The sequence below is a fragment of the Equus przewalskii genome, chromosome 15 (genome assembly GCF_037783145.1).
Source record: "Equus przewalskii isolate Varuska chromosome 15, EquPr2, whole genome shotgun sequence".
NCBI classification, from domain to species: Eukaryota; Metazoa; Chordata; class Mammalia; order Perissodactyla; family Equidae; genus Equus; species Equus przewalskii.
In genome coordinates, this window is record NC_091845.1 from 14,793,391 (window position 1) to 14,810,103 (window position 16,713).

The 16,713-nt window shown below is 36.7% G+C and overlaps 1 protein-coding gene across 6 annotated transcripts in view; it reads right to left on the reverse strand.

The window, feature by feature from the left end:
- CNTN4 (contactin 4) overlaps nt 1-16,713 on the reverse strand; it is an 874,157-nt gene that overhangs the window by 547,966 nt on the left and 309,478 nt on the right. Inside the window, exon 1 of one of the 6 annotated variants that reach the window (XM_070576727.1) lies at nt 12,326-12,438. The exons of the other annotated variants lie outside the window; for them this stretch is intronic. The gene's annotated coding sequence lies outside the window, so the exon portion shown is untranslated. Of the gene's footprint in view, nt 1-12,325; nt 12,439-16,713 lie in introns of those variants that run through there. 6 annotated transcript variants of the gene reach the window in all.

The window sequence follows — 16,713 nt, forward strand, 5'->3', positions numbered from 1 at the left end:
ATCAAATTCATTTAAGTTGTGTTTCTGCAACTTGCAACTGAGAAGTTATATCACCACACACGTCTTATCAATCCAACAGTACAGAACAGCGTCCCAATGATGTGGGTTATGCTCCCTTCCACCTGTCTATTCATTTGTTTTCCCCTTCCTGAGAGATGAATATTCTTACCCACTTTAACTCAACACTCTGATTCATGTTTCTCTGGTTGCTCAGGTTCTTATTAATTACAGTTCCTACTGACCAGTAAATAATCTGTCCTATGCCTGTGCCTAACTCTTCTTACATTCATCCCTGAGCTTATATCTCACCACGAGGCTCCACTGCCTGCTCTGAGCTTGGCTATGCTTACCTCATCCTGGGGGACCACTTGATGATGTTACTCTGTTAATGCCCATGATCCCACCAGGCATAATTCTTCCTGCATTTTCATGCAGAATTTCCTTTCGGGCAATTATTTTAGGGGAAGTATGTCACAGTGGTTAAAGGCATTTGCTTTTCTTTCAAACAGGCCTGGATCTAAGTCTTGATTCCATCTTTTATGAGCCGAGTATCCTGCAGCAAGCCGCTTACCTGTACCAAGCCTATATTCCTCATTCTTAAAATTAGGATAACAATAGTATCTAGTCTTAATTTGGATCTTGAGAGATTGAAAAGAATAATTCATTTGAATTACATATGACAAAACCTAATAATAAAGACTCAATAAATTCATTCAAATGTATTTATTGAGTATAGAGATTATATATATGATAATCATAGACATATGATTATATAAGTTACTATATATCTTATAATTATATATATAATCATGAAAGTATCTCTCCTATATTCTCCTAGGTCTTGAGATACAGATGAACAAAACAAAAATGTAATGTTGTGGACATTACAATAGTAGAGGCAGACAACAAATAAGCACACAAAAGAATGCATAATATAAATATATAAATATATAAATGCCATATATTTTAAATATGAGAAGTTAATCATAAATACTGAATTTTCAGGCTATTTGAGGCGTTACTACTTCTGTTACACTGATACGGACTTAATGATTGATAGAAAAATAATGACTACATCTTTATTACAATACTAACTCTTAAAGACACTAGATAATTAGAATACACCAAAATTTATCATTAGTGAGCAACATTTCGACCTCCCAGGCATGTACACAGAATCTAGTATATTCGGGGCATTATGCTTAGGTTCCTTGGATGGGGAAGTTGGGGTGTTAAGTTACACCTAGAACAACTAATTTGGAAATAAATGTTAACTAGAGGCACTTGCAATGTGTTGACTAGGAAAACAACGGAAGAGTCACTATTATAGAAGCCAATTAGTGGAGAAAAGACAATAGTGTCAAGCATATGAAACCTCAACAATACTTTCTTGAACTGAAAGATGAATTATGACATGTCTTATGCTGCATAAGCAAAAGTACAAAACTTGGGCTTCATTCTGTGCCAATGAAGAACCATTGACAAAACTCAGCCTGTGTTACAGAAAGGTCTTAATGTGGGAAATAAAATTTAGAAGCAAGAGACTGAAGGCAGAGAACATAATTAGGAGGTGACTGAAATAATCTAGGTGGTAAATTATAGGCTCTGAAACTTAGACAGTGGCAGTAGTGGTACAGAAAAATAAATTGAAGGGACAGTATTTTTGCAAACTTTTTCCTAAGATTAAAAGGTTTTCTACTTGTTGGTAAAGTGAAAACCATAAGTGCTTTTACTTTTAAAAAATGCACCATTACTGTAATAATTTGAAATACAGAACAGCATAAAACAATTATTTTGAGAGGCATAAGTACATAACGTCCTTACATATATGTGGATAACCCCACACACATGCATTTAAACATACACAGGTAAAACGGACACACAAATATTCCTACATACTGAATAACGAGCAAGGTTGTAATCACCACTGATTTGCAAATATTATTGCCCTGTCATAGAAGGATATATGGCTTTCACAGCAGTAGTTATTTTCTCCTGTTTATTGATTAACATAGTATGCACAGAGAGAGAGAGAGTAGTATTCCTTCAGTGGCTTGACTCTTTATGGAGTGCCAGATTCTCACATGTATTTTAATACAGCTAGAATGTGCTCTATTTTTTTTTTTTTTAAAGATTTTATTTTTTCCTTTTTCTCCCCAAAGCCCCCCGGTACATAGTTGTGTATTCTGCGTTGTGGGTTCTTCTAGTTGTGGCATGTGGGACGCTGCCTCAGCGTGGTCCGATGAGCAGTGCCATGTCGGCGCCCAGGATTCGAACCAACGAAACACTGGGCCGCCTGCAGCGGAGCGCGCGAACTTAACCACTCGGCCACGGGGCCAGCCCCTAGAATGTGCTCTTTTAGTGTTACTGGCCCTTCCAAGTAAAATAACATTGCTGATATAGTAGAAGCTGGCCATGATTAACACATGCCACCATTTAATTGCATCTGTCAGTGTTTTAGGGTCTTATGCATCTCTTTATAAATTAAACACTAGCAGTGACTTGCTCATATTGTAATTACGTATAAATGCCCATGTAGTAAAAAACACACTAGGTTCTACACGGTTTAGTGGTTAAAAGCAGACTCTGGAGCCAGACAACCTGAATTTGAATCCTGGTTCCATCTCCTACTGAGCCAAGCAACCTTAGGCAAATTACTGAAATTGCTAAATTTTCCCTTTTTTCAAAGAAAATAACAAGTATGTCTAATATACATATGATCATTATATATTGTACATAAATAATAATATATATATTATAGATATATAAAGTGTCAATATATATAAATCTCTTATAACAGTCCCTGTTACATTTTTACATTTTAAGCACTAAATAATTCTGTTACTATTTTCTTTGCTATTATTATTATTACTACTACTACCATTATTACAGTTTGCTATATTTTCTTGGGCAAGTCAAAGATTATATGATAACCAGTTATTTTTCATAAGCAAGAAACATATCAAGATTCTAGGTTTGGTGGTCCCTTTTACTGAGGATTTTTCTCCAGGTGACTTGACAAAGGCTTGGTGACATAGCAGTGACAACCATTGGAGAAGTAAGGGCTAGAAATACAACCTTTGAAATGGCAAAGTCTCTGCCTTCCGGAGACACACAGTTCAGAAGTGAAAAGACATGAGGACAAATTCCTCCAATAAAGAACAACAATATAGTAATAAATAGCGACATAAGATACAGCGAAGGGGGGCTTATTCAGCCTCATGTATTCAGTGGTGTTAAAAAGAATGGGTTCAGGAATCATGGAGAACTGATCTAAATCTCAAGACTACCTCTTACAAGATGTATGGCCTTGGGCTAGCCACTTAAGTCCTCTGAACCTCAGCATTGCAGTAGTATGGTACTTTATGGGAGAGGCTCTGAAGCCAGACTGCCAGTGGATCTTTTACTTATTAGCTATGTGACTTGGACACATTCCTGAAGCTTTCACTGACTCCTCGTTTGTAAAATGGTGCTGCTACTAACTCCATCTTATGAGTTGTGATGATGCTTGAATGAGCTAATAGAGATAAAAACAAAGTTGTAATCAGCACATAGTGAGCATTTAAATATGTCTTGGTGTGACTGATATTAAAACACGACTCTTCATAACCTGGAATTTTGACAGGAGTCCCCAAATTAAAAACAACAGAAAGCAATCTCTACATTCTATCTAGGTGCTAGATCATCCTTGAAGGACTTTCAAATGAGGATTCCCCAAAAAGGTTCTGCCACTATCAGCAAAATTGATAAGAATGGCTTTTCTGTGGATTTCTGCATGGAGAGCTATCAGTTCACTATGTGCTCACAGTTCTACCCATGCCTAAACCACGGGTAAATGGGGAGCTTATCCACCTTAAGCCAAATGCTGGAGGCTCACGGAGGGCTTAAGCTCTAGAGTCAGGGTCTGAAAGCCTGAATTCAAATCCCAATTCTAACACTTGTTTCCTTTGTGACTAGGACAAGCCACTGCTTCTCTGAAGCTCAGGTATTCATCTATAAAACAGGATGAAACCGCTTTGTTGGTAGTGTTGTTCTTCCCATAGTTATTCCTTGCTTATCTACTATACTCCATTTGCTAATTTGTGATCTTTAAAAATAAAGGGAATTAGAAGAAAAGGAAAGAAATATTACATTTCTTTCATTAGGCCACTAGGCTAGATTGAACTTGGCTTTCTTGAACAGTTGCAGAGGAGAGCTTCCTCAACCTGCCTTAGCCCCTCAAGACATATTTAGCACTGTCATTTTCAGAGTAAAACATGATGAAAGCTCAACCCACAAGATGCTGATAGCATGAAGCAAAACATATGCTGATGCGATTCATCTAAGTATCAAACCTAAGTAAACTCAGCGTGTTTATTTATAGCAGGAGGTGGTTTACACTCAGAGAGAAAAACTACAAACCAGATTCTAAATTCAATTCAAGGAGCAGGGGTGAAGGTATGAATGAGCTGCAGGATAATGTACTGGAAGATGAGAGTTTACTGAATTTGAGTGAAAGGAATCAGGGAGAGAATGAGAAAATAATTGGTATGAATAAAACGAGCCCTTTAAGAAAGATGCCAGTTAAGTGGGACAGCAACAAAATTCTCTAAAGCTCTTGAGGCTATGGAAGAGAAAGACAGATTCTGCATTCAAGTCACATTAACATCACATTTGTTTATCTTTGCACCAGTGGGGCATGGCTCATTGTTACATATATACAGCAGTCTAGTTTGGTACACTAATAAAAACAGGAATGTGGGGGCGGCCCCATGGCCAAGTGGTTAAGTTTGCGCACTCCGCTTCAGAGGCCCAGGTTTTGGAGGTTTGGATCCCGGACGCAGACATTGCACCACTCATCAGGCCACGCTGAGGCGGCATCCCACAAAGCACAGCCAGAGGCACTCGCAACTAGGATATATAGCTATGTACTGGGGGGCTTTAGAGAGAAGAAGAAGAAAAAAGAAAAAGATTGGCAACAGATGTTAGCTCAGGTGCCAATCTTTAAAAAAAAAAAAAAATAACAAAAACAATAAAAAAACAGGAATGCGTCACAGCAGAAATAAAAAAGCCTATTCTCTCTCTAACAGGTGAAAAGGCATAGGAAAAAAAGACTTTGTACTGTAAAAAACATCTCCTTCTTTCCTGGCTAATGCTGCCCTTCCCTATGGTCTCTCCAAGGTCAGAGGGCATTTTGAGATTCAGTTCTCTGAGCAGAGCCGGCAAATTAGGATATTATGGATTTAAGAACCCAAACAAAATGAAAATAGGAATAAGATTTTCATTCATTCATCTATCTATCCAGTCATTGAACAGCTAGCTGCGTATCTCCTTCATAGTAGGGTCTCTGTTGGGTGCTATGGGAGATAGCAAAAAGAGGAGGATATAGTCACTGCCCTCAAGAATCGTACAAGCCATATAAGGTAGAGACATGCAAACAGTGTGGGTTACCCCGATTTCTGTGCAAAGGTGTAAATTGACGATTGGAGCATCTCTGAGCATGAATAGAGCAGGAAGTGGTGAAAAGTGATGAGTTTTGGAAGCTCTAGCCAAATATGCTCCCAGGCAAATACACAGCAGGAAAAGAGTGCCAACTTTAGGATGAATAGTATCAAAGAACACAGGTTAAATGTTACAATCATGCAAAAATAAACGCAAACAAGAGTTATCCAATTATTATTCTTATCATTATTATTCATGAATAATCTAGCAACAATCTCCATGTGTTTCTTTGAGCTTATATTTGAAAACTCTATGATTACTTTTTATAGATAATTCAAGAAAAGAAAGGAGTATTAGAAAACCTAAAGAAAACATCTCCTACTTAGTTGTACATAAGAAAAAGTTTCAGGCACCAAAATAGTGATTTTTCCTGACAGAAAAAACCTATAGATTTAAATATTATTTTTAAAAGAGGGCTATTTAGATAACATTTGCGTTACGTTCCACAACATATTATTTTACATTTGATCTTATTATATGACTTGTTATGGAAGTTGGCCACAACTCATATTTTTTAAAACTAAATATAGTATCTTTAAATCACATGGATTTCCAAGATACTTCAATGATAGCAGTTAAACATTTCTTAGATGTTGGAAAAAAGTTCCAATTTTCACTTTTTTATCTCAGTTTCCCATGTGTAGACAATCATGGCAAAGATTTTAAAAATATTGTTCTCATAACGTCCTTGATTTCACTTCTATTTTCAAGGTTGATCAATAATGGCAAATGGCTGTCACCTTTATACATTCAGGTCGTAGCACCTGGATTTGATGGGACCCCTTGTTAGACAGGAAGTGCAAGGATGCTCAGGTCTCCTATGCCCAGTAAGGAGGGTTTTACCAAGCCCACAAATACATATACTGGTGCCAGGGTTCTCCTCAAGGGATTAACCAGGTTATGATCATTCTGTCTATCCCATCCCATTGTTTTATAAGAGTTGATGTCTGATTCTCTGATCTGTGAGCTGGGGAATCTGACTTAACATTATCCTTTAGGATTAATTACCACATGGAAATACAAGGAAGCTTAAGTGGACAGTCAATCATGTTCAAGCTGTCAAGCTAATTAGATTTTTTTATCTAGCAAGAGGAAGAAAAAGGACACCGCATTCAAGGTATAGGATTTAAGGAATTCTAATTACCTAGATGTAATAAATTTTAAACTTAATTTTGTCAAGAGATACAAATGCAACACAAGCTAGCAATATATGCAATTCTGATATTAGAAAAGCAAAGCAAAACAAACTAGCAAAACTTTGTTTTTAACAGAATTGCTTAAGTAAAAGAGGAACAAGGTTGTAAGGCCATTAATTCATTTGTCTGACCATCCATGCATTCATCCAATATTTATTAAGTGTTAGGCTTTGGGGCTACAATGGCAACTGCAGACCCTGTTCTCATATGGCAGGCAAGGTCTAACAGATGAGATATGAGTTAAAATTCTACCATGATTTTCCACTGAACATAAAAAACATACAAACTTATGTCACCCAACAAGGCCCTATGTGATCTGTACCCTGACAGCATCTACAATCTCCATTTCTACCACTTTCCCTCATTCACCACATCCAGCATCAATGGCCTTCTTTCTTTTCCTCCAATATGATAACAGTCCCCTCTGGTGCATGAAGATCTCTTCCCACTGATCTTTACAGCATGGGCAACTTCTTGTTATTCAGTTCTTCATTCTACATCACCTCCTCCTCCTTTCTAACCAGCGTATTTAATTTTGTCAGAGCCTCTCCTCCTAGGCATTCTCCATTTTTACCTTGCTTTACTCTACCTTTGAAGCACTTTTCATTACCTGACATTATAACACAAGTTGTTAATTTTTTGCCCTTCTTACTGGAATATATGCTTCATGAGGCAGTGGTTTTTATCCATTTTATTCACTGAGCACTATCTGGTATAAAGTAATCATTTGAAAAATACTTGATAAAAAAAGAGAATACAAATGTATATAAAATGTATTATAAAATGTCACAAAAAAAAGATAGATGGTCGTATAAGAGAATAAAATAAGGTGATCGGAGTTATCCCAGAAGAGGCTAAAAAGAGTTTCCTAAGGAAATAAATCAAACTTAATCACCTACGTTTGTTTATCAGATAAACTATGTAAATCAATTTGGTCCTTCATTGCTTAAAGCCTAGAAGGAAACAGGATAAACTACAAAGGAATCAACCTATACATAAATTAAACTGGTTAGTGGAATTAAAGCTGACTGCTTAACGAAAGGAAGAGCAAAAAAGTCAACATGGAACCACACCCCAGGCTGAATGGTCACTGCTTTGTGACCCTCTTACAAATGCATTGGTGTAGGCGGCTGGTCTGTAGGCAGAGCGCACATCCTCCAGCTCGCCAGACATCCAGAATCAGTGAGTTGATTTAGGTAAGCACTTAAATACATATTTAAAATTGAGCTCAGGGATATATGGCTGAAATTACTTTGGAATGATCTCAAAATGATAGAAATATTCATTCTTATTAAACTACTGCGATTTTTGATGAGTTGTCATCTTTGCTCTAGAAGCCAAATATCAACTTTAAAAAAGAGGCTGTGGACCCTAAAGAACTAATGCTAAGATGCTACTAAAAGGGCAGTCACCCAAGTCGTTTAATGGGAGAGAAAAGCACTGAAAGGGAAAAGGATGGGCAGGTAAATGTGAGGAAAGAATGGAAGGAAACTCACATGTCCTGCAAGACACTAGTGGCCCTGCCTGACAAATGAGACCACAACATTCATTTCCTGCATCATTTCCTACTCGGTGCTAGATGGGTCACTAGGAACCAGAATGGAACCAATTCATCAATTATAATGAGCAGATAGGTTTGTCAAAAGAAACTCTTTCCTGAAACGTCTTTTTTTAAAATCATCCCTTCTCTTATAGAATTCTCTTAACTTTCCACAAGTTATTATAATTATATAAATTATAAATTTTTAAAAATTTTATATTTTTTTACTTTGTGTAACTGAAATTTCTCTTAATTATTAAAAAGAGTCAAAAGTGTTCTCCCCCCTCTAGAATACATTTCTTCAAAGTGCAGATATCCAGTTGGACTTAAAGTTGGAAAAAAGAAACAGGTGCACTCTCCTTAACCATTTCAAAAATCTGTGGTAATTTAGGATTCACATCAGTCACATGTTGATAGTTAATTTTATGGGCCAATTTGGCTGATCTAAAGGATGCCCAGAGAGCTGGTAAAACATTACTTCTGAGTTTGTCTGTGAGGGAGTTTCTGGAAGAGATTAGCCTTTGAATCAGCAGACTGAGTAAAGCAGATCTTTATCAGTGCAGGTGGGCCTCACACAATCCATTGAGGGCCCCAATAGAGCAGAAAGGGGAAGGAAGGAGGAATTTGCCCCTCTTTGCTTCCTGCCTGCTTGTTTGAGTGAGGACATTTCATCTCATCTTCTCTAGCCCTTGGACTGTGATTTAAATTTTGGCTCCCCCAGTTCTCAGGCTTTTAGATTCTGACTGAATTATAGCATTGGCTTTCCTTGGTCTCCAGTTTGCAGATGGCAAATTGAGGGACTTCTCAGCCTCTATAATCATGTAGGCCAATTCTTTATAATAAATCAATCTGTGTGTGTGTGTGTACACATGTCCTACTGGTTCTGTTTCTCTGGAGAACCCTGACTAATACACACGCTTGGAAGTAAGCGTTCTGAATTTTACCTATCACCGAAATAGTAGTAGTGGATATATCACTATTTAGATGACACTATTTAAACTTCCCAAGTAATTTAAGTTCCATGTAATAGAATAAAATGAAACCAGTTGAATATTACTGAGGTCTTAAACTATAGTGATTAATTTTTTGGACTAATTCACAAAACTCCTGAGATAAACTTTATCTATATGTGTGTATGTAGGGGGAAGGTAAATGACAAGTTTTTGAGAACTCAATACTTAAGGAATATGATAAAAAAATAAATAATTAGAGAAAATAAGCAAAAAAGTCTTACAATTCTACTTCCATTCAAAATATGTCTTGACAATCTCCGTATGACTCCACTCATATGTGGAAGTTAAACACGTGGACAAAATGAACAGATTAGTGGTTACTAGGGAAAGAGGGGGTGAGGAGCAGGCAAAAAGGATGAAGTGGTACACCTACAATATGACTGACAAATAATAATGTACAACTGAAATTTCACAAGGTTGTAAACTATCACAACCTCAACAAAAAAATAAAATAGAAAAAAATAAGACAAACAAAAAATTCTCAAGATACTAAATTAAAAAATACTTCTTGAAATTCAGCAGGATGCTTTGTAGATAGCAAGATAATTCTCAATAGTAGTTAAGACCTGGATTTTCTTCATCTCATACTTAGAAACAATCTATTTGATTTCTTGGGTTGTATCTACTTAAATCTTTATGGTCCACAAGCTGCTGTGCATTTTTTTTGTTAGGTTTTCATAGTTTCAGAGAATTGTAAAAACTCAACCACTTGATGAATTCCATCCGGGATCTTGAGTCAGATTTAACAGAGATATAATGGAGAGAGAAGGAAAAAAATAAGTAAATAAATAATCATCAAAAATTACATAGGAACTAGGGGGCTGCTGCCTGGTGGCACAGTGATTAAGTTCGCACGTTCGGCTTCGGTGGCCTGGGGTTTGCTGGTTCAGGTCCTGGGTGTGGACCTACGCACCACTTGTCAAGCCATGCTGTGGCAGGTGTCCCACATAAAACAGAGGAAGATGGGCACAGATGTTAGCTTAGGGCCAGTCTTCATCAGCAAAAAGAGGAGGATTGGCAGCAGATGTTAGCTCAGGGCTAATCTTTTTCTTCAAAAAAAAAAAAATGACACAGGAACTGTATGCTTTAACAAGGTTGCAGAAAGATCTGACTTAAACTAAATTTCTATTGTATATAGCTTACTTCAATGTATATTTTAATTATAAATATATTTTTCTTTTCATAATAGGCAAATTACCATACCTCTTTAAATGGTCTATTAAATACTAGTTCATAGAATATTAGTTATTGGAAAGAGGGAAAAAGTAAGAGATGAGACAGAAAAGTACTATATTGGTAAGAGCAATTCCAAACAAAGGTTAATCAGAAACGAAAATAAAATATTTTTTAAAAGATCATGTTTTCATAAGTTTTCTATTTGTATAAAAATTCAATTTACACAAGGCTTTTCTTTCAATGGAGACCAATCTGTTTTATATATTGCACAATTGCGGACGACTTCTCAGTCTCTACACTGCTCCATGCTGCTGTCCCGTGTTGCCAAGGACCCTGCACAAATTATGATGGGGAAGATCCAGAGACAGGCCTTCCTAACCCCCTTCCCATAAGCAATTACTAGCAATTAGTCACACTGCAGGACTAAATAACTCTTTCTCTGCACCTGCAAAAACTATGCTTGAATGCCACAGCTGAATCCACTGAAGGAATCAAAATTAAATTTGAACTGAAAATCTAGCCTAATACCTTATTTATTACCTGCCACTCTCCAGAATAGAATATGTGGAAGAAGAGGACCCCAAAGGTTAGACTTTATCTTCAGTTTGTTAGAATATTTCCCCTTGAAGAAGAGTCTCTTTTGGGGACAGATAATATTGCAAAATACAGTTGTATTTCTCTTGGGCCCTATTGTAAGCAATGCTGATTCAATCAGGTCACACACACTTGGGAGGCTTAAACAAGAAAATTTCCTTCCTTGAAAGTCCTTCCTTTTTGAATCACATATTAATACCTGTGTTTATTAATATATATCATCTTACACTCATCTCAATAATGGGTTTCTTGGGGGCTCCCTTGAATTCATCCAAATATCTCACTCATTTACTTAGTAATTATTGGATGTAAAAATCTAGCAATTCATTTCAACTTCAATAGTAATATTTTACAAATGAATTGAATACTACACAAGTGAATGGTGACTGGAATATATAGCAGATACACTGTATCATAAGGTGCCACTTCCAATCCTGAATCAACTTTTAATCAAGTACAGGGCCCTGAACTAGTCACTTAACCTCCTTTTATATCTGTTGAATGGATGGGTGAATATTAAAAAATAAAAAAAAAGAGTATTTGGCTTTGTAATACACAGACATCCAATTATTCAAAGACAAACACACAATTGTATTCTCAAATACACTCATATACAAATATCAATTGGTTCCTTTTGCATAACCTGTTCCAACTTACTTGGACACGTTAAAAGTGAACTGAGGAACTGCAGCTCTTACAGGTGATTCACAAATTATCTGCTCACAATCTTTACCAAAATTGTAGGGGAATGAGAGAATTCCTCTACCCTCTAGGTCCTTCTGGCTGGTCTACAGATTAAATTGGCATGAGGAAGAATAACAGGAGAAAATCAAACAAAGCTTTATAACACTTATACATGGGAGAAACCCAGGAAAGCTGAGTAACTCACCAGAATGGCCAAGCTGCCACATTAAATATCATCTTCAGCTAAAGACGAAGGAAGGTGTTGGGGGTAGTGGTTTCAGACTTCAAAGGTGAGGAAGGCAATTCACATGGAAATGGTAAAGCAAATGTTTGGTAAAGAGAACTTTGATAATGGTGGTCTTAGCAAGATCCTCCCAGTCTACAAACATGCAGAGTTATCTATGGTGAAGGCCTGTCCCCAGGTATCCCCAAGATAAAGAAATTTATCTTAAATTTCTTTTAGGCAGCTAGGCGGGAGGTCAAGGTTTCTTTTAGAGTCTTTTGTTCTTGAAAATAATCAAGGCAAAGAGACATATTTTGAGGTGGTCAATTCTGATCCCCTACAATATCTAGTTAACGTATATAATTACACAAAATCTCATACACTGGAATTTACAAATATATTAGTGATTTTCAAGTACCTTCAGTTAACGGATCTGAGGTCTGTGTGACTTAATCCTTCAGCAAGTACGTTTGCCAAGACGAAACTTAAAAGTCAGCTGGACAGCAGACAAACAAGACTGAACGCCAAATAGATCTCTGCAAATATAATATTTATAGAAAGAAAAGAAAACTGCTTTTCACATTTGTAAAACTTCTGTGCATTTCTCTTAGCTTTGGTTTATGAATCTCATTTACTTATTGCTAGAGGCTCTTGCTAGCACTAGTTTTGACACTGCCAAAGGCTAAAACCAAAAAATTTACTTCTAAAGATTTTTTTCAAAAGGAACTGCTTTTAAAATAGTCAGATTGTTGTGCTAAAGAGCAAGTCAACTTGCAGTGTCAGTGCTGACCTGAGATGAGTGCCTCAGGCAATGGAAATAGAGGATCATAACCAGGATTTCCAAGACAACTATGTCAATACTTGTCTCTGTTGTATTGTTCTTCTCTTCTCCACACCCCCATCCATTCCTTTTCATTAGCTATCCCATTCAAACTTGTCATCTTCCTACATTTTAGAATATCACTCCCACCCACATACTTCTTGTAAAGAAGAAGTCAGATGACTATAATTCAGGTTAAGTCAGTACACATCTCTTCTACAGTTCTTTCAATGATGCATAACACTGTATCATCACTTACGCAGGAGATATGAGAGGAGCACCCAGATTTTTTTAAAAAATCACATTATTATAATACTAAGTAAAGAAAACAGTAAATCAGAAAGGCACTGGTTTGCCATATTCAATAGAGCAGTGGTTCTCAAACTTCAATATGCATCAGAATAACATGGAAAGTCTGTTAAAATAGATTGCCTGGCCCCATCCTCAGTTTCTGATTCAGTAGGTCTAAGGTGGGATCTGTGAAGCTTCATTTCCAACAAGGTATCAGATGATGTGGATGTTGCCGGTCTAGGACTCACACTTTCAGAACCACTGTTCTAAAGTTCTAATGCTCTAATGTAGTAATTCTCTTGTTTAAACTTCCCAGGAACAGGATGCACTAAAGATTCCACTCTACTCTCAGAAATTTTTAGGTAGTCTTAAGGATCTGCAATTTTAAAAAAATGATTTCATGTAATTCTAGAGATGGTGGTTTAGGAATAGAGAGACCATTGTCACAATCTACCTTCAACAGTCCTAGTTTACACTTGCTGTCTCAGGGTCCCATCTAGTTAGTGGCTCCTTCCTAAAACACATAATTGAACATTCAGTATATGCTTATCGTATCTGTGAACCATACCTTGAAAAACATTGATGCAGAGGTACACCACATCAGTAAATCATCAATGTATTCATACCCCTTTTAAAACACCCTGTCCACCCAATGAAACCCAGAGCTGCAGACAACATTACATATTCCTTAGCCCTCCATTACTGCAATTGCCATTGCTACATTCATTTGCCCACCATTACTGCAAGTGCTCAGTGGTCTACTACTATATTCTAAGCTAAGCATTTTTAAAATGTATGTTATTTACAGCACTAAGATCTCACTTTCTGCCATTTATTTCTTATTTTTGCAAACAACTTCAAAAAGGAAGTATGGATAAAAGACATTGTTTGGACCTGCCACAAACAAATAAATAAATACAATTTAAAAATAAAAGAATAAGAATATCTTGAACATTTTGCAGCCCTGGACACCTTGAAAGAACTGATGAAAGAAATAGAAGGTAAAGGTAAGCAGGCAGTGAAAAAAAGGTGACAAAGTCTTTGACCTTGAGAAGGTCAATGAAAGCATGACTGCAAAAAAGGAGAATTAGTACATGGAACATAAGGCAGGCAAAACAAATTCTGGCTAGAAGCATGTCCTCATCTCATAGACTTTATATATAGGGCAAGTACCAATTTTGAAGCTGGGAATGGATCTATTAATACTTAGAGACTAAAGACTGTAAAGATTCCATTGAACACTGATTTGTTTCCAGGATGCACAGCCCCCCAACCAGTAAATTAAGCATGCCTTTACCTGCAGACATTTAAGGTAACTCTACCCTAATTTGCCCTATCTCCTCTCCACTGCCAATATAAATTCCATGAATCTTCAAGATACAGGTGATTAAGCTTCATGTTTTAAAAGTTTCTCAAAGTGTGTACTAGAAGTCATCTACATCATAATCATTCAGGATTTGTATTTAAAAACAAAATTTCAGACATCAAGGCAGGGTATTACAATCAGAATGTTTGGGTGTGGATATCTATATTTTAATCAATAAAGACGTGATAGTTATACACATTAAATTTTTTAGAACTTTCTCTGTTAGGTTTTTCTTCTTTTTCTATTGCTTTTAAGAAGATGGTCTTCTAAAACAAAATATATGGATTTAGAAATTTTGGGTTTGATCATTAGCAATGATATGTTTTAAATTTCACAATATAAAAGGCTTTACACAAAATGCACATTTACGGCAGTGAAAAACTATCATTCATAATATCGTAAAAAAAGAATTCAAATAATTGGGTCTTTTTTTTCTTTTCTCCCCAAAGCCCCAGTACATAGCTGTATATCCTACTTGTAAGTCCTTCTAGTCCTTCTATGTGGGATGCCACCACAGCATGGCTTAATGAGTGGTATGTAGGTCTGCACCCAGGATCCAAACCGGCAAACCTGGGCTGCCTAAACAGAGCACGCGAACTTAACCACTATACCACAGGGTGACCCAACTGGGTCTCTTAATACACTATTTTATTACACACTGTTTTATTTTAAGGAACATTAATGGAGTAGGTTTCTTTATGGAAAGTTTTCTTCTAAAATGTACAGGAGTAACTATTTGTATCTAGTTCTTCTTACGCTTAAGTGATTTCCAAGAGGGAGAAAAACTATGAAATTGTCAATTAAACAGATTTAATTATCAGAACCTCTCTTTTCTCACTAGAATTGAGACTGAGGAATGCATAACTCTTAAATGCGTCTGACCACTTTGCTAATTAACAGGTTCCATTTGTATGAAAACAGGTAGAAAGCAGCGAAAGTTAAAGATGAAGAAATATTTAACATAATATATCTCAAGCCATCTACACATGAACGTTTTGCCTAATTCAATCTGAAGGTTCACATAGATCACCTTCCTCCATTTAAGTTTAAAGTAGGCAAAACTTAATCTTAGCAACACTTTGTTCTACTACCTGATGAAAATGGAATTTAAAATCAAGACCTGGAAACTCCCAGTCCACCATCTTATACTTAAAAATAGTGATCTCAAAAATGATCTAGCCAATTCCAAAGGGAATGAAAGTATAGTTCTAAGGAACACTCTCAGTTTAATATGCACATTTTATTTACAAACTGCCAGTTTATGGCCACATCTATGAACAAAACAAGAAAAATACATGAAGTTGCTTAAAATAAAATATATATAAGACATTAAACTACAGACCAGCGATTAAAAACTATGGTGAAAATGAATATACATATAATCAGCCACAAGAGTTGAAGGCACTATATTTTGCAGTTAACATCCCCATCAAGCTCTGAGATCATGAAGGATTCCTTTCCAAGACCCTGTGTCCAAATTCACAACACCAGCAGTCAAGAGAAAGTGATAATAAAAGCTTAGAAAACACTTAAGAGTAAATTCTAAAATGACATCTTTCCCCCTAAACAGAAATGCTATTCACTGCCTCATCTGACTAGGAAGGTCATCCTTAGGACTTTAACTAGGTGTCATCTCCTCCAGATGCTACCTCCCTTCTCATCTCATTTACTTATCCCTGTGAGAGCTCCCTAGAGCTCTCTACTTATATCACTGATGGCATTGTGCACATTATCTTCCTCTTTTCCCTATGAGCAATTATAAACTAAGGACTGTGTTTATTTAATCTGTGAATCCACAGCCCTGAACTGAGCTTCTGTCTGGCTCATAATAGGTATGCATCCAATAAAATATTGGTTGAGGGGGCCAGCCCCATGGCCAAGTGGTTAAGTTTGCGCGCTCCACTGCAGCGGCCCAAGGTTTCACTGGTTTGAATCCTGGGCGTGGACATGGCACCGCTCCTCAAGCCATGCTGAGGTGACGTCCTGCATGCCACAACTAGAAGGACCCACAACCATGAACATACAACTATGTACCAGGGGGCTTTGGGGAGAAAAAGGAAAGAAATAAAAATAAAATAAAACAAAATAAAATGTTGGTTGAATGAATAGTATGTTGAAATACTCAACTGAAAACACTGGCCAAAGGACGAAGTAATAATTGGCTCCAGCTACAGCTCTCTGAAAGCAATTCAATTCAGTTGAAACTAATTCAGTTCAACTCCACTCAATAGACATTTACCAAGGGTCTAGCCTTTGTCCGAAATAGAGATATAAATGGTTTTTTGACGTGCGTTATCTTTTCAATTGCCTTAACGCTTTACTTTGCCAA